This window comes from Colius striatus, chromosome 3, assembly GCF_028858725.1.
Source record: "Colius striatus isolate bColStr4 chromosome 3, bColStr4.1.hap1, whole genome shotgun sequence".
Classification (NCBI taxonomy): Eukaryota; Metazoa; Chordata; class Aves; order Coliiformes; family Coliidae; genus Colius; species Colius striatus.
The window spans coordinates 57,318,253-57,338,213 of record NC_084761.1 but is presented as its reverse complement, the minus strand read 5'-3'; the positions used below and the strand labels follow the sequence as shown (position 1 = coordinate 57,338,213).

The 19,961-nt window shown below is 40.5% G+C and overlaps 1 protein-coding gene across 1 annotated transcript in view; it reads right to left on the bottom strand.

Annotated features, from left to right (window-relative positions):
• TLL1 (tolloid like 1) overlaps positions 1-18,047 on the bottom strand; it is a 125,641-nt gene extending 107,594 nt beyond the window's left edge. The window contains exon 1 of the mRNA XM_061992541.1: positions 18,001-18,047. The gene's annotated coding sequence lies outside the window, so the exon portion shown is untranslated. The remainder of the gene's footprint in view (positions 1-18,000) is intronic.
• Between the last annotated feature and the right edge of the window lie 1,914 nt (positions 18,048-19,961).

Here is a 19,961-nt window from a genome sequence, read left to right as displayed (position 1 = left end):
TATATTACTAACCCTATTAAAAAAAAATCAAACCAAATTAAAGCATAGGCCAGTGTATATACAGATGCACTACTCCCGCTCACAAACTTGCAGTACTGTGTGCCTACTAAAGAATTACCTCTTCCTAAGTGAATGCAAGAAAATGGATATGAACATACCCTGTACAGGCTTTACTTCATGGGGAATTAGCAATATCTCTGAAAAAAAAGGCCCCACAAACTCATGAAAGCAAAGCTCTCTAAGACAAACTATAGATGCGATATAACATCATAAGGTAAAGGCACTGATGTACAATATTGGTAAAACATGATAGGCCAAACATTGTTTACCTGGCCAAAAGTTAAACATCCAATCATAGATCCAAATGCTTGCTACAGAAGTCGGGATGAAAACAATGTAAAGAGTTGAGACAATTTTGCCCTGCATGTTCATGCCATAGCAGAATGTGTAAGCTTGTCTTTTTCCAGAAAGAACATCTAAATTTAACTGCAGGAATTCGTTTAGATCACAAGTGGTGAGAATAGTCTCTATTACATAAAAATAAAACTATGGGGGGAGGCGGGGAACCCTACAACTTGGAAACAAACATTACAAACTTAAAATTCTCCATCCACTACCCAAAAAATTGATTACCCAAGAAATTATTAGAGCCACTGACAATATCTTACACTTGTTAGCCAAATCAAGCCCTTTGGGTAAAACCAGATTTCAACTGAAGACAATAGAAATTGTCTGGCCTTATAATGAAGTTGATTTTGATTCTTCCTGTAATGGCTAGTTTTGCTTCTATAAAAAGAAAAACACGAATAACACAGCCACTTTGACTTTGTACACTTCTACCATATATATTTCTAGGCAATACTTTGTCTGCAATCTGATCAGGTTTTTTTATATTTAGCATAAATATATTGCCACGCCTATTACCAAAACCATAATTTTATTATCCTTCCCTGAGCACCAGTTTTAACTAAATCGTATACTAGCTTTTGGTCTTATTTTGTTATCATTGATTTTAAGATATATCAAAATTAAACTGAACGTGAATATTTACATTTATTTTTAATTACTGATCAAATTCACTGTCCAATGATACAAGCATCGTTAAAATTCAGTTACCACGTACCTCATTTTCACACACTTTTAAAACTATATACATACAATTGTGTTGTACACATAGTCACACTGCACCATTTAGTGTTCCCTCTTTTGTGAGGGAGCTAAAAACCGAAAACTTACAAAGGAGGTGTATTTTTTTCATTTATTATGTGAAACTATATGACACATTTTTAAAATAAACAGAAATTCTTAACTGCAGACACTGACAATATAGGCACATTAAAAGTACACATCAACGTTTCTCATACATTAATTGACTTCAATGTCAGTTTAAGATCTTACATTTTTTGCCATGTGCACAAAGGCTGAGGAATACTCATTGGCATCTCACCACTGTACAGCAGGCAGACTTGGGAGTCTTTCCTCCCCTCTTCCTCTGAATCAGGAGGAAATATAGAAGAAATATGGAGAAGGACAGCTGGGAGAGTATCTACCCTTAGGGTCAGAAAGGGCAAAGTGGCAGTTCTGGAAGCAGGGGGATGCCAGGAGAATAAATGAGATCTCCCAACTTTCAGCTTTCAACATTAGGACCTTAACAACAAAAAACTACCATAAAGAAAATCTCCACCTTCTTTCTGTAGCCTCCTCTCAGAAATTGCCATCCACTCATCCTCCTCCCCTGAAGCCAAGTCTCTAAATGCACATGGGGAGCTCTGCTTGTCAGCCAAGGGGAGGTCTTGTCAGAAAACACTTAGCTGCCTCTAATAAAGGCTGAAGACAGACCAAAGGACCCAACTGACAAGACGGGCACAACCCAGCAGTTCTGCTTCCCTGAAAGCAATGGTGACCCCAACATCAGCCCTACATCCATGCAGGCCAAAAAGCTGACAACTCTTTCAGTGTGAGAAATGCTGTTTAACATCACCCTCTCTGATAGTAGTCCATGGAAGTCACATCAGTTAAGTTTACATTAAAATTTCAGAAAGTCTAAATAAGGGATATGCAGTAAAACATATGAGACAAACTGCCAGGGAAAAAAAAAAAAGAAGAAGAAGAAAAAAACCCACAAGCTGTTAAGTCTTTTTGTGCTTTTTTCCATATATCCCCAAAATTTCCATCTAGACAGCTGCTCAAGAATGAGTCCTTTGAAAGATGACACATACACTGTGCTAAGTGTGGTGAACATTTCCCGTCTCCAGTGAATCACAAACACTTTTCCTCCTGGATGCATATGTCAAAACAAGACAAAAATTATTAAACAGTGTCCCAATATCGCTTCTACTATAGAGAAAGGCTATTGGGAAATGGTGTATATTTCGCCAAGTTTCCTTTGAGTCAGCTGTGAGTTTCTTACATGCCAAATGTAGTTAAAATAGAAAGTATAGAAATTAACAGTAATAACCAAACCAAAAGTTTTGTGCTGTGGTTTTTAACTCAAATCAAAGGTAAGCCGGCATTCTGAATGTTTTGATGTTTAACATGCATGTTACAGAAAATGTACTGAAGACAATAAATGAAAAAAAAAGACAAATTATTTCTTCTGTACATAGAAAATGACAGATGCATCATATGGAAATAACACTTAATAGGATGTCTGCGGCATACAGTTTGTTCTTTAAGAGGCGTACAAAAAGCTTTATTACACCATTTCTACACTTAATGGTAAAACTATATTTAGAACTTTGTTATGTATACTAATTCTGTGGTGAAACTTTGGGGGATAAAAACTCAGAAAATTACTTATTTAACTGAATACACAAGTATTTTTATTTTAAACTTGTCTTTGGTCCTTTTTGTAAGGTACACTATATTGTTTTCATTGTGGTAGAATACCTTATCCAACATAAAAATCCTAATGTGCTTCAGTTTTTTAACTCCTCCATTCTTATGAAAGTTCACATCAACAAATGTCAACACATCTACTGCTTTTGTGTTGAGTTTGTGTGGAGCCATTTCTAGTAACAGGGAAGAAGCTGTGATCATGGCTCCTGTAAAAAGTTGCTTGAAACTCTCCAGCTCTGTCAGACCCACCTCTGGGGCCAAGCCAACTGGGTGCCTTCATGATCACTTTTTAAGGAGAAACCAGAAGAACAAGGTTGGAGGTGATCAAAGGAGTGGGGTGAGAGAGAAGAGACCACGCAGAGCCCAAGATCAGTGAGGGAAGAGAGGAGGAGGTGTGCTGGAGCAGAAACCCCCCTGCAACCCATGGAAGGCAACAGTGGAGCTGAGATCTGCCAGCAGCTCATGGAGGACCCCACAAGAGGGGTTGTGACTGTACCCAGAGGGCCTGTGGCTCTGTGGGAGGCGGTTTTGGAGCAGAATGTGCCTGGAGTTCTGCTACTGCAAAGGAGGCCCACCCTTGGGAAAGACTCATGCCAGAGAAGTTCGTTAAGGACTGTACGCCATGGGAGGAACCCCATGTTGGAGGAGGGGAAGAATGTGAGGAGTACTCTTCCTCTGAGGAGCAAAGAGCAGCAGAGACTATCTGTGATGCACTGACCACATCCCTCATTCCCTGCCTCCCTGTGCCACTAAGAGGGAGGAGCTAGAGGTATCAGGAGAAGAGAGCTGAGCCCATGGAGAGAAGGTGGTCTTAAAGTGCTGGCTGTATCTTTCTCATCATCTTGCTCTGGTTTTGCTTTCTGTTCTGATTGCAGCTGATGATGGATTAAACTGATCTTGTTTTCCTCTCTTAAGTAGTTGAGTGTGGTTTGCCTGGAACCATAATTGGTGTGTAAGCCCTTCTTGCCCTTGGTTCGACTCACTGGGCCCTTGGTCATCTTTTCTCCTCCGATCTCACTGGACCCTCACCATCCTACAAAGAGGGAAGGGGAGCAAAGGAAGTGAGGAGTGAGCAAGCAGCTGCATAGTGCTTTGTTATCATCTGGGCTTGAACCATGACTGCTCTACCCCAAAAAAAAAAACCAAAAAACCTCAAAATGTACAAAATGACACCTAAAGTGCTGAAGGACTGACCGGAAAGTTTGGATCTTGCTACTACAGGCTTTCTAAAATTCACTCCACAGGGCCTAGGAATGCCAGCAAACACCCTCCAGACTCAGGGGGGAGCTGCAGGATTTATTCCTGAGCACAGTGTGGCATGCAGCCAAAGGAGTCATTTAGCAGAGTTTTTGGCCAAGCAGGAAAGTGTTCCATTTCTTCTGCTGTTCATTGAGACCCATGAGGAAACTGAGACAGGAAGTCAGGCTTCCAGATAATAGGAGTGTTCTTAATGATGTCCTTTGGCTCGCAGTGCAGTTCCTCTATGCTCGCCCTTGCTACAACATCTTCTCTCTATATAATTTCCCACTGTAGAAGGGGAACAACAATTAAAGCTTTTAAAATTTTTCCTTTGCATCTAATTCACAGGGCCCAGTTAAATTGCATGGATTATCTGCTTCTGTACTGTGTATGAATAGCAACTAATTGTTTTTTCAAAGCAGCTGTTTATGCTTGGAAATTAGCCTTGTATAATGCGACTTCAGAAAGATTTTTTTCTATTGCAATATCTATATGCATATATATTTTACAACATCACAAAACACCAAAAAGCAAATTACACCCCAATTACTTGGTTGGCATTTGCTTCCATTACAATGGACTGTTGAACAATCTCAGTGAAGTGGGCCTAAACATAATTTTTCCTCAGGTTCAAATTCTGAACTCATTAAGGTGAATGTCACCATATCATTCATCTCATTAGAAGGAACAAGAGATCCTGTGAGGAGCTACAATCTGGTTGAAGAATTCAGCCTTATAAGTTGCAGTACCTAAACATAATGCATTTAGTATTCCTCCATAAATGTGCTGGGAGACATAAACCAGATAAACAATGAAGACACCATTTTATCATGAAGGGGGAAAATACTTTTATTGACAGCTGTGGATTCCTGCCCTGTGCATATTTCCCTACTGTACAGTCCGTATCATGTCCCACCTAACCTACTCCAAGGCCCAGCACTTCACTGATGCAGGCTTCTCTCCATCCCACCTACAGGATCTGCCATATCCCATGGCAGGATATGAGGCAGTGTTACTGTAGCTATTATAGTCCTAATAAATGAAGTTCAAAGTTTGGAAGGAAAGTAACCGTGCTTTCTTAGATCAATCTTAAAGAAAGAAAAAGTCTAACAAACATTCAGACACAAAATATTTTTCAAGCCATGCCATTTTACCAGGTGGAATAGACACTAAACAATCGATAGCAAACCCAAAAGATCTGTGAGAGAACAGCTCATCCATATTTAACTGAATGACATTTGGGAACAAAATACCACTAGGAATATGTGTACCATTGTTTTAATTAAAACTTACTACCTTAGCAGCAGCTGAATACAGAAAGTGGTTTGATCTGGAGTCAAAATGCACTCACAGAAGTTTTTGCTGGAAATTGCCTACCCACAGCTGCAGAGGGCTCAGCACAAGATAACTGATATCTCATTTGCATCTCGGTTTTTACCTAGTTACCTGGCTTCCCCTGGTAGATAGCCTATGCAGCACTTCATGATGTTGGTTTGTTCCCTGTTACTTCTCTAACCACCTATCCAACCTTAAAAACAGATACCTCTAACTCTTCAGACAACAAACAACCCAAACATTTTTGAATTTGAAAACTAAATCCAAAAAACTATTATGAAGAGGGAAGGAAGGAAAGGGGCAGTGTGTTTGGAGGTGCCTTTGGGAGTGAGGAATCCCTGCAACTCCATCAGTGCAGTGGCAAGTCCTGTGCGTGCTCCTTTCCAGCAGACAGACAGCTGTAAAAAGGATTTATCTTGATATCAGAACAGCCATAAAGAACTGAAAAGAATCAGAATTGATTAGCACACAAGAATGAGGATGATAACTTGCTTCTTTAGCATATGCAAATTTATTCAAAATATCATCTAGATCTTTGCTGATCTGCTTGTTAGAAGGACAGGAGAGGAGTATTTCTCCATTGATAAGACCTGGGGCATTTTAGGTCAACAAAGTCAAGACAGAGTATGTAAGCAAAAATCAAGGGTCAAATAATTCTTATTCTTCTATAAAATTATGTGGTTAGCGATAAGTATTACTGTTTATGTTCATTTTTGTTGATTTTTTTCCTTAAGGCTGTTCTTTATTAGTTTGTTCATTATTAGGGAATTAAAACAAAAGGTTTACATTTATAATCACGTTTTTCTAAGTAATTCAGGAAAGGAAGTCTTTGCTACAAACTCTTTTTACCCAAGTTTCACATCTGTAGACATATTGACTGTAATCCATCACCACTATAATTAATATTTCATTCGGTTTCTTCCAATGTAAAGGTATTATGAATTTAAACATGTAAAAATCCTGAATTGTGTTTCCATATTTTCACCCGTATTTCATGTGTAAAAGGGTTTCCTCCTCAAGAATGTAGATAAAGGACTGGAAAAAAAGGCAAACCACTCTCCTTCACTCTCTACTTTCCACTGCTTTCTTAAGTCAGGGATCAAACATACAATTTATAAAAAGAGAACATTTTCATGATGGGCAAAATTCTTCTCCATCTTTCTCCTGCCAAATAACTCCAGAAAACTCCATAACTAAAGGCAAGCTTAAAGGACTTTTTTCTAACAAGAATCCTCAGGCAAATCTAGACTCATTTATCACTTGCAGTTCTCACTCACTCAGGCCATGACTGAAGTTCAGCACACTGAAGAAACAACATCAGAAAAAAACCAGAAGTTTATGAAATACAGAAGTTAACTCTGTGGTTAAATGCAAGATTTGCACCGAGTTAGATTATGTCAAATGTATACTTAGGTCTATATTGATATCTAAAGTTTTTGCAATCCACTCAAACTATACATAGCTTTGGGGGGAAAAAATTACACTTTATACACTGTTTTTGTTTCACCATTTAACTAACTCTTCAACTTATTAAATGAATGAGGATACTAGGACACCTGTTCCTCCTAGTTTTCTAGGAGTTCTTTAACTTCTGGCAGCCTCTGGGATAGGAAATGTTTTAATTTTCAGGTATTGTAAATTATTGAAGAGACTTTCAGTGTTTGTCAAACTTTAGCTAATGGTACATGACTTTGCTGACATTATTACAAATGACATTGATATCAGTTTCACATGCCTGCTATACTTTATAACAAATGGCTTATTATCTTTGATTTTACATTTCTTGAAATTACACAGATAAAGAACTGGATATGCAACTGCAAGCATCATGTTCATCAGCATCTTCAGCCATTCATCAGATTGAACAATTCAGTATTCAGCTATGACAAGAAGAAACCTATCTCCAAAGGCTGAGAAATTACTGCAGTAATCTAAATCCAGTCTTATCCTGAGGCTGCATATGGGGGGGGGGGGGGGCAGAAATAATCAGATGCTCTTGCAAGCTGCTGGATTTTTTTCACACCCCAGTCCAGCGAGAAAGAACCTGCAATTGCGAGGTCACGGAATGTAATATTTTATGATACTTTTGTGTTAGTGATGACAACTACAGAAACTGGGGCAAAAATCCAACTGATTTTGATTAAAGTGCCTGCAAAGCATGTGAGCACATGAACACAAGTGAGCCATAGCCCAAGAACACAGAAGTAAATTAGTCAGCTCTGTACTTTATCACTTACCTATAAATATTATCTCTAGAGTAACTAGAAACATTCCCACTGAGTCCAATAGCTTCTAGAATAGGTTTAACACACACATTAATCTGGCATTTCCCAGTGTAGGAAAAAGAAAAAAGGCATCCATATTATCTACATACAAACTTTATAAAGATTCTATATAAATATTTCTATAGACATTTATGCTTCAGTACTTCCTTAGTTAATCAGGTGAGCATGTGCATACACATGTTTAAAGATAAACATGTACATAAGTGCTTCACTGGACCCATAATGAGAATTCATATACATTAGGTAAGTACAGTGTTCTTCTTGTGAGCTTGCATACCCTCCTTTTCATCAAATACAACTGATCAATGCATTTATAGTAATACTGAGCTCTGAAACTCATTCACTTCTCAAAACAGTCAAACTGCATTTATCTTTCAGGCATGCTACAAGACATGAGCTTTTGAAATAACATTTAGGGAGGGCTGAGGAACAAAGGAACTGCAACACTGGATCATATCCAAGGTCCTGTCTCTGACAGCAGTCACCACCAGCTGCTTCACAGAAAGAAACAAGATTCTGCAGTAGGTAGATGAGGATAATCTTGCTACACATTACAGTTCATCCTGGTTTCCAGCTACTAAAGAATGGCTTAAACTCTGAAGCCTGAGGTACAATATCCACTTGAAAATGCTAGCATTATTCATTATCAGAGCTCCAGAAAGCCCTGCTATCTATGTAAATGTCATATCATATATCTGAGTACTGTCTCACTGGAATCCTTTAGTAGTTGCCAATCTCCTTGTCTCAGTTCTGAATTTACTGCTTCAGAATTTAACAGACTAACAGGAGTAGAAACAAAAAACCATCTTTATCTTCTCGTATAATTTCTTAAACACTACATGTTTATCACACCCCTTCTCTTTAATTTTCTGTTTTCTAACTTGAACATCTATTTTCCCCATTTTTATTAAACAGTTTTTCTAATAATCTAGCCTTTGTGGAATAAAACATTTATCCACAGGAATCTCATTCCTTAGCTACTTAAGGGCTTCTCTTTTTTTGTCTGAGGGTTTGTTGGGTTTTTTAATAATTTCTTTTCCAGGCATAAAGGATTCATCTGAATTAGTTTTTAGAACATAATGCCATTGCAGCACATCAGTAAGAACAGAATCGGGTTTCCAAAATTTAGTCCTGAATTAACAGTCTTGAATAGCTGCATTGTTACAGAAAGACTGAGCAGTTTAAATGATGACAAAAGGGTGGGCTGACAGATCAAAGATCATAGTACTAAAATTAAGGTGATCACAGAGATGTGTAGCATGCTTTCATCATGATGTGGCAGTTTTGTGGGAAAGCACACTATGCTCTTGGTTAGAAAAGGGCTAAACGTATCATCTGAATACAAAATGCATAATTTTTCGATTTGTCTATATGCGTATACACCTTTACAAAGGATGCAAGAGACAATTTTAAGTATGGAAACAGTTGTCAAGCAGCAGAGCTTAACCCACCTGCAAATAAAACCGAAGTAAGAGCATAGTTCTCTGAATTAAGAATAATGTTGAGTGGGGGGGGGAGGAAGAAAAAAAAAAGTGAATACAAATGAAAATGAAGATGTATGCAAATTTGTTATAAATATAAGGACATTTTACCAGATGGAGAAATTGGGCAGTTCATCATCATGTTCTCACACCCGCAGAGTTGTTCTAAAACTACTCTTCATGAAAGCAAATATAATTGGCTGTGCAAGTAAACTGTTTAAATAAATCTTGATATTATATAAGAACCATCTGAAATTAATTTCTTTACTTATCTGAATACATCATCTGGAAACACAGAGAAGCTCTGACTCTTGGGCACTCTTTCTAGAATCACAATGCTCTATTCTAATTTCTTTCTGCTTTACTAGTGAAGTGGAAAAACGTGGAAGGCCTTTAGCAATACAATACCCACGACAGCACGAATGTACCTTACTGGCACCTATTAAAATGTCAGACACCAATAAAATTGATTCAGGTTTCTTTAATAGCAATTAGAATTATTACTAGGAATATGTTTAACTAACTGCTGCTACCAGCATGAGAATAATGTAGTTCATCTGCACAGCAATTTAGATATATCCATCTCAGCTGTTGTCTACACCCCCTCACTTCTTCCAAGAGCTGATATTTAAACTCCGTCATAGATGTTACAATATCCAAGGAACACAAAGTGGCTGGAGTAGTACTGGCACCTTTCAAACATATTGATGTATCTCTGACATTCAATTTTTGTAGAAAAAAGAACGAAATTGATGAGGACCGTGAGACAGATCATTTCTAAGTTCGGATTTACATGCACTGAAAATAAGTTTAAAATAAAAATATTTCATTTGCACTTTGGTGTCCAATTTTGTTGATTATTTCCTGATGAGACAGAGTTCCAGTACTTACTGTTCCTTAATATAACAATAAAAAATGGGTACTTTGTCAATGACATGAGAATACAAACCTTGAGATTTTTGAAAGTCTGAATCCTGATAAGATGTGCCATTAGACTGACAGTTACAGTCCTGGCACAGATACATTTATTTTGCTGGGTAGCACAAGCATGACTTATGGCTATTTTAAAATTAAATCTCCCACATAATTTACACAAAATCTTAGCAAAAATATAATTTTAAGTGTTTTGTGTTACTGAAATTGTTGCTAAGAATGCTAATGCTTTAAATTACTAAAGGACACTTCAGGCCAAGCATATTGTTCTACAATTTAATTTATAGTTGTCAATATGAATAAAAAATATAAAAATCAATTCCTAGTCAATTATTGAGAGACTTTATACCAATAAAGTATATTTATAGCAAAAAATATGGTTATATACACAATGCATATCCTAAGTTAGGACTTATTTTAGAACATTGATTTTTTTGTGTGTCTTTGCCTTGATGATCTTTTTTAAATATTGAAGGGAAAACCCACGAATCTACATTTTGGCCCATTATTGCTCCGTGAGAGCTATTTGATTGTGCTCAAATATTCTCACATATTTGATACTTAATAGTCACTCAAAATGTGAACTTGCAGACCATTACTCAGGCAAAATTCCCAACAAAAGTCATCTGAGAGTATCCGTATGAAGAAGAACTGCCTCTGAAGCAGTCTGCAAGAGCAACCACCAGGATTGCACACCTGTTCAGGGTCATCCACAGACACTACATATGCCTATAGCACAGCCTCTACCTTCACACTCCCCAGCTCAACCTGTTCTGATACATTACTATTTATGCAAGTTTTATACTCCAGGTACTCTTAGTACTCTTATTTCTATTGTTTGGCAAGGACAGTCTTCACATCAGTTCTCGACATTTAGGTATGCAGGTCCAACAGAGACAGAGGGCTCATGTGTGTGTTCTGTATAAATATTTATAGCTGGATATTTCAGGGTCTGACGTGCAGTGTTTAACAGATCACTGGCAGCATGCTAAACACTCCAGCATGAGGCCTCTGAGAAAATGCTGGTCATGCACAGCCCACCCTCCTTCTCCTCTTCGTTTCCAGCTGTGGGCATCGGTGCCCAGTTTTGTTGCTACAGAACTATCACATCACTAGAGGACAATCTCACAAAAAGCTGGAAGTTATATTTGGAGGGAATAACTGCCAACTGTAAGCACTAGGAGAAGGTGTGAAGGGGGAAAAAAAAAAAAGAGGAGGAGACTAGATGTTTCGTGAGGCAGCACAGGGAAAAGCTGAAACACAAGCAGAAAGTGTATTCAGTAGCGGAGGGGAATCCAAAAGAAAGATTCCTTGATATATGAACAGCGAGATAGGGAGAGAAGTAGAAGATGAGCAGCAGGCACGAAGAATGAATATGCATTAAAACACGTTAAGAGACTAGCCATTAGCTCGTTCTTAGCCAAGAAAAACATCCTGAGAAGAGAGAACTAAAAATATCACAAGATTTCTCTAATCACACGTTCAGTTGCTATACTTCTCAAGGGATGTAGTAGGGAGGTGGACAGAGGTTGTTTCCAATCAAGAATGGGAGGAATGGGCTTCATTCAACAATGACTTAACAAGTAGTTTAAAAATATCCTAATGAAGCTGAGAAAAGTCTGAAAAACCCTAAAAATGCTGCCAATCCCACTGGAAGCTTTGAAAACTCAAACTTCAGTTTTGCTATGGAATATTCTTAGAATCATTTTTGCTTCAGATACACTTTTTTAACAAAGAAAAAAAAATGTTGTATAACCATAACATTTTTTCATGAGTCTAAAGCTAGACTATAAAAATCTATTTCAATTTAAGGATAAACACACATTGTTTGAACTAAGAATAGAGATTTCTCCCCTTGTTTAGTTTATTCACTGTTATAAAAGTTAGAGTAATGTAATGCATCCAAGAAGAAAAAAAAAATAAAGAAAGAAAAAGAAAAGGTCTGTTTTCCTCCACAAAGTCCCCTGCGCCTGTGAAAACCAGAAGCTGACTCTTCCATTTTACAGCCCTTCTGTCAATATCATGCGCCACAGACATGACTGTTTCTCTCCAGAAAAAAGTGAATGGAATTATGTCATAAGCCTATCAGCCCTGTTTTCCAGAGGGGCAATAAGAATGACATAAGGCAGACATCCAGGTGTGGTGAATGTTTCCGAGTTTGCCTGGGGGACCTGATTCCAAGCTCAATTAGATTTGTCAATTAGGCTTGTTTTCCAGTGATGTAATACTGCTCCTTGCAGGTCACTTGTTTGACACACCAGAAATATATTCAGCAACAGATCCCTATGGAAAGTAGTCTGGATGTGAAATTGAGCCTTTGGTATAGAAGGATATTCAGAAAGTTAGAACATCATCTATATTAACTTAATACAGTTTTCCTAGAGTTTCACTGTTGTAAAGCCAAAGAGAATCACACAAATCTCCTTCAAAGTTGTTGAGATACCACAATAAAAGACAACACAGATAAAGTAACAGTAGAGAATTCTGAATTTTAAAAAATATTCCTTAAAAACTAAATTTTTCAGAGTCTGATTTACCCTATAAGTTTATCCACAGCAGGATGGAGGCCATTTGGAACAGACTATTCAGAAGAGGTTGTTTCTGTTTCAGCTGCCTACACGATGCGTTTACTACATGAATAGTCACAGTTCTGTCAATCTGGCAAGTGATAGCAGCAGTACAACCTCTATATTAGTACAAGCTGCACAATACGTCTTTCAGAATTTACTGCAAGACTGAAATATAAAGATGAAATGTCTCAATTATCTAAATCATGCAGCAGGTTCAAAATGTATAATCAGAGGTTTTAAGAATTTTTGTATCAGCAGACTTCACAAATTAACATGCTTACAACTGAAAACATGTGTCCTGGCATACAAGACCCAAATGAAAGAAAAGCAGCCTAGAAGTATAGAAGGCTGCTGCTACAACATCAATAAACAAAAGTTACAGATGACAACATATAATAATTACACTTAACAGTCAACACTGACATGTTGTGTTCAAATACTTTACAAACAAAATACGTAACTAGGCTTCATATCTGAGTGAGGTGCGAAATACTAATATCTCTATTAAGCACTATGCAAACTTTTTTTTTTTACTATAATTTTAAAAAGTGCAAATAAACTAAATGAGTTCCTTAGATTCTCACAGGAGTGAGAAATGGAGACAACGAGGAGGGTCTTTCTTATGAAATTTTCTCTTGTTCTCAAGCAGGTACACATATGTACAGAACTTGGGTTTAGTCACACTACATCAAGCTAAACAACTTTAGAGTTATGAATCTTTAAATATATTTGTCTTTATTAGTATTCTTTTCACATTTGTGTTTCGCTTTAGTGGGGGAAAAAATTTAAAATATTCTGTTCCAAGGCTAGCAATTCAGGCATAAATTAGGGGGGAAAAAGACCCCTAATTTTTCTTTTTTTGTGGAAAAAAAGAAAAATCATCCAAATTAACTGCAGTGAGAATGTAAAAGTTTCAATGAAGTTTTCCCTGGGAAAAGTTTTCCCTGGAAAAAGTTTCCCCAGTGCAATACAGAATGTCTGGTGCAAAGAAGACCAAGGCCTACAACAGGGAAAAACAATGGATCAAGGAATTCAGCTTCAAGCTCATTCCCCAAGACTTTTTTTTTTTTAGGAAATGGAATACCTCACAGAAGAAATGCTGAAAGAGACTTATCTGATGACAGTCAGCTGTCCAAAGGATGGAACAGTCCTCAGGGATGTGATGTCTCACAAAAGTAAGACCTGTTGCTTAATCTCCCATGGTTCACAGTATTTTAACTGCAAGATTACACTAGGGTATATCTCTCTCTTTTTGGTTTTTTGGTTTGGTTTGCTTTGTTTCAGGGAAACCAAAAGCCTTAAAAACCCTTTAATATTAACTTAGTGCAGACTATGAACAAGTATTACAGGATGGGAAATTCTTTTTCTACCCATATCAGTCTGTGTTTCTAAATGGGTTTCTTAGTACATTAAAATCTGTGGTAACAATGGAAAAAATAAAAACTTCAGAAATACACAAACGTAGATGCATGCTGCAACCTAAAAGTTTAGCAGTGTCTATTTAATTCTAACTAGCCTTTTTCTCTTTTTTTGGTTTTTCTTGGAGTGATACCTGATTTATATAACTGTTCATCTATGCTCTTAGATTCTTTAAAATCTGAGACTGTGATGAGTATGGCATTCTTAATTTCACATCTACTGGCAAATTAGATCTTGAAGATGAACTAAGAATGTCTTACACTTCAACTTCACAATGGTAAACACTGAGGACAATATCCTGCAGAGAGACACAAGGAAATATCCGAGACATCAGAAGCACAAAAACTGTGTTACATCACATCCCACTGTTACAGCATGCCAGGATACTTGTTACAAGGAGTAGCATGACCCAAAATTCATACCTAGGTTAAAGGTCTGCAGACAAAGACACAGGAAACCACACAGCTCTCCAAGTTCTTCTGTGCAATGTGAATAGCTTCCTTATCAACACTCATCTCCCTAGCACTATCACAACATTTCTCCAGGATCTTCTCTTCCCCAGAGTCCTTACTCCAGGGTTCCCAAGGAGTACGGACTGTGTGCCTTCACTGCAGAGACTGAACTTTGGGGTTGTTGCACAAAATAGCTGCTGGTTTAGATTCAATTTGAAACATTGATTCTAGAAACAACTCCTAACCCTACTATGCATCTGTCAGACTCCTGTTATCTGTAGATTTTTCACAAAGCTGGAAACATTGTAAGAAAATGGACTTTTCTGCTTCTATAGCATCCTGAACTATACTGCTTCTGGGAATTTTAAGTCAAAGGAACGGTGTGCTTCTAGGCACTCTAAAAAGATCCCTTCCTTATGAAAATGTTAAAATACACACAGAATACCCATAAACAATCCCACAGAATACCTATAAATAAGGTCACAGAGGATGACTGCTTCTCCAGCTCTCCCACAAAAGGGAAAAACAGAGCAAAAGGGATCTACCAGAAGAAGATTGCCTCAACAGAGTTGACTGTATCTACTTAAAGTTACCCATATAGAATTATAGCAATATCTAACTATAGATCTGAGGTCTCATACTCTGTTCTGTCACAAGATCACAAGCAGTATCACATCCGGTCTATGGAATAAAAACTAAGCAGCCAACAATACTTATTGGAGAAATACAAAATGTAAATAATTTTTAAAATACAGGTGAATCCCAATTGCATCAGCATATTGGGAGGATCTTAGTAGTGGTTGGTTTCAAAGCATTTTATTTTCTCACAAATTGTGGTAAGTCAAATCAACCTAGGACATCTGTAAAATCTACATAGAACTCACTAGAGTTTTTTGATGTCTCTAGGTAAATCCCTAACTGACTTTGCCCATTCCCTCATTTTGCTAAGCTGCAGAAATTCACTTCAGTCTGGGACCTAGCAATTACCAACCTGAACAGTTGAAAAAAGAAGAGCACTTTTACAGCCCCAGCTGTAGGCCCTCAAAACGCAGTAAAAGCAGGTGTTAATTACATCTAAGATACAAAGTTTGCATACACTGAGCACTATCTCAGCAAGGATTATCTTGTTTTATCCTGTTATCTCACACATAGAGAGACCACACAAATTCAAGCGTGAACAACTCACACTCTTGAGTGTGAAGCCTGGCTTTGTCCTTCTCTAGGGCCTCACTGTGGAAACCATCCCAATAGTAGATATCAGTAAAATTACTCATGGCAGTAACCCACCACAGATAGTAAGACCTGACCTAGGGAGAATATACATTTGGGTTATGTTGCTAAAAGAGGCTGAGCACTCACTATCCCCGTCATCTTTGATCAGGTATCAGTACTTCACAGGCTAAGATTGATGGAGCCTTTAGGGAAGATTTAGTAGGAAAGGTACTTGGGAAACACTGTTAGAGGATTAATTTCATTGATACAGAGAACATTCTAATATTTGTTAAAAAGATATAAACCCAGTGTGCAGCAGTGGCATACATTTTAACTTCTGAGGAATTACTATAAACTGAAATAAATAAATACATAAATAAATAAATAAATTTACTGAATAGAAAACCTCAAAGTGACTGTTTTTAAGACTAGTGGGAACTATATCCAACTAACCCTTCACACATCTATCTGTATCTCATCACAGCAGTATCACAACTTGTAAAGAAGCAGCAAGAACTTCCACAAAATATTCCAACAGCCTGAAATTCCCAAACAAATGTTTCTTTCTACAAACAAAACAATGTCAGGGAATTGTCAACCCTGACCTTACTGCAGTCTCTTACTGTTGTCCTTCTCTTGTGCATAACCTTAAAACACTTGGTATCATGAATTATAATTATTCACACTATGAAACAAGTAAAAAAAAAAATTATCCCACTGCAAACAGAGGAACTACACATTTCTTGTTATATGTAATGATGCATATGAACCTTGCAAAAGAATCACAGAACAGTATAAAAGAGCTCAAGTTAACTATGACCAGTTACTTAAATACATTTATTTGTGGGTACTAACTAGGGAAAATGATGCTTTGTTTGCAGTTGCACCCACTCTTTTTGAACTTGAGTATTCCTCAGCTGTATGCAAGTAAGAACTAAAAATTTACACTTAGGAACAAAATATTTTTATGATTAGAAAAAACATAGTGTCTGCATATTTGGCATATATGTTCACCATATTTTCCTCAATAAATTAAACAAAACCACACAGACACGGTGAACACAACCTTTGGCTGAACTAGATTTCAGAATATGAAATAACTAATTAATGCAAAAGAGATTGCCGGAAAACTTGAGCACTTATTTAACAACAGAGCTGTAGGGAACGGACCACCGCTGCTCTTCGTAAGGCATTTCTGGGGGAAAAACATCATCGAGTTACACTTGCCTACGAAAACAGCAGTGAACCTGGCTCCTGAAGTCAGTTATGGTTGCTGATAACTTTTAAGTGGCGAAGAAATGTACCTGGCATTAAGGAGGCTGAAGCCCTCAATCACTAAGAAAAACGTTCTAGAAAAGTACTCGTTTGCTCTGCAAGGTGAGAATTGGCTGTAACTCAGCTCTTCCCCACAGCTGAGAACAGGGTCGGCAAGGCCCGGAGCTGGCAGGAGGCACCGCAGTGGCCCCCCCGTACGCGCTGTGCAAGGGCAAACCGCGGCACACGCTCCTTGGGCTGTAGGATAGCCACGCGCGGACTTCCATGGCTGAAACCACGGCTGCAAGTCATCTCCCCGCGCCTCTCACTCTCTCCTCCTGCTCAGGCATACGGTACACACATCGGCAGGGCGATCGGCACCGAGGGCCCGCCCCGGGTCCGCCCCGGTCGGACAGCCCCATGAGTTCGACAGGTTGACACGGAAGAAGGCGAGAGGGAGCCCGCGGGAGGCGGCAGAGCTCCCGCCGCGGGGGCGGGCAGGGACGCGGGAGGAGCCGCCACCCCCCGGCGCCGCCCGTAGGGTAAGGCCCGTCCGCTTCGCACTCCTGTCTTGTGCTGCGGGACACAGTCCCGCCTCGAAGCCCTTCAGCTGCCTGCCGACCTGCACTCTGCTGCTTCCGCGTCCCGGCGGCGTCGTGCCGGCCGCGGAGCCCTCCAGAAGCCACGCCGGCGGGGACGCAGAGCGGCGGCGCCCGGCCCGGCTCGGACCGGCGCTGCGCCCCTGTCCACCTAAGACACAGGCGCCGGGAAAGTGGGAAGTCCCAGAAAAGCGGGTCCCGGGTACCTTCCCCGGGTGAGAGAGCCGGGCGCGGGGCTCCGGCTCCGCTCGTCGCTGCTGCCCCGGCAGGGAGCAGGTGAGCCCGGGACCATCCCCTCAGGCACACCGCCGTAAATAAAGCCGAGACAAAGTCACCATCTGGGGAGGGGGTGGGGAGCTGTATTAGACGTGGAAGTCACTTACCGGCTTTGCAAGGATCCTTATAATCTATCGCCTCAGCTTTATCCTCTTCAGTGAAATCGTAAGTGTAGTCATAATCAAGGCCAGTGCAGGAGGAAGGCTTCCCACAGACAGTCCACCCAGCCAGCCACAGTGCCATCCTCCAGCAAAGCATTTTTATCCTCCGTCGGGCAGAGAGGTGCTGGGCAGGGTGCTGATGAATTAGGCGCCCGGTTCAGCTGTCCACGCCGGCTTGGGGAAGGAAAGTGAGGGATGGAGGAACCACAGATTTGAGGAGGCGGTAGGTGGGTTGGTTTGGGTTTTATTTTTTTCCTTCTCCACGTGGAGACTCTTCCGAGAGATGGTGCTCCCTAAGTAGCCACAGTCAGGCGGGTGCAACACAGAGTGAGGAGCATGAGCGCCGCTACCTCTCCTGCCCCCTGCCCGCCACCTCGCCGGGGAGAAGTCGCTGGGTCTGTGGGTGGGCTCTGGGGGTGGACTCAGGCCGGGAGATCTCGTCTGTCAGGGCGTCCCCTCGCCTCTGTCAAACCCCAGCCAAACTTCCCGCGGTGGAGGAGGCGGCGGCGGCCGCTGCCTGCGTCCCGCTCCGCTCCCGACCCGCGCCTCCCTGCGCGTCCGCCGCCCGTCGCGCCGCCGACCCCGGTCCCGCTGCTGCTGCCAGTAGATGGATCCGGGCTGCACATCAGCAAACTACCACGGGGAGAGGGGGAAAAGAGAAAGAAAAAAAGAAAGAAAGAAAGAAAGAAAGAAGGAAGGAAAAGGGAGCCGGGGTGGGGGTTGCACTAGAGCAAACCGCGGAGCCCTAGTGATGGGAGGCAGCAGCTATGCTGGAGGGAGTGAAGTGTCAGAGCTTCCCCCCGCCTCAGCACAAACACTCTAAGCCGTGTCTCTGGTCTGCGTGTGTGCGTGTGTCCCCTCCGCCTCCTCCGTCCCCCTTTAACTTACGAAAACCTTACAGGCAACTAACACACAGTCGTCAGCATCCTGCTTACTTATTCATACAGTCAGGGTCAGGATCCGGGCTGCTTCTGATCTCCTCCCTTGATAGTCTTATGGAAACACACGCGCATTCACTATACGCCTCTATCTCCATATAGCTTTCTCGCTAGATAAGCAGTGCATGGCATTTGAACAACAACACAAAAGAATCGAGACCAGATAAAACAATGCACAGATCGACACCCAGCAATCTAAAAAAGCTCGAGAGAACGGGTGATGAAGAGGACGATGAGAAGAATTAACTGCAGTTTAGGACATGGGAAAATAAATCAGTGGCTGTGTACTTCTCTCTCTCTCTGCTGCCGCTGCTTTGCAGTGTTAGCCCCATGAGCTGACGGGTGGGGGTTAAGGAGTGAGGGGGAGGGGGAAAGAGAAAAGTTTAAGCGTCCATAGTTTGTTTAAAACAGAGGAAGGCAATATAAAAGGTCCATTGGTCTCCAGAAGTTCAGCCAAGCAGCAGGAAACAGTTCCAAAATGAAAGTAAGAACAAACAAACAAACATAAAGAAAAAAATCAAGGCAAACAAAAAGTAAAACTGTAGCAGGCAGCAGCAGTGCTGAGATCTTGCAGTCGGGCTTTCCTACTCTCACGTGGATCTCCAGGAAAGTGGCGGAGGTTTATTTTCCAAGTGAAGTTCCCGCGGGAACCGCCGCCCTGCTGCGCTGCGCTTCCTTGCCCTCCGCGGAGCGGTGCGCGCTGCACTGCGCTTTAGCGCCGAGGCGCCCAGAGCCGCTGCTCCCTGCGCGGGGACGGGTTTTGGTTTAAAGCCAGAGAAGGGATCAGCGCGCAAAGCCTCATTCAGCCGATCAACCTGGAGAGGGAGGGTGGAGGGGGAAGGAGGGGTGGAGATACGTGCTGCTGGAATAAAATAAGATCAAGTGGGATAAAAAGGATACATATATATATATATATAGGTAGGTAAAGATCTCTCTCCCTCCTTGCTTGCCTCCTCCCCTCCCCCGAGA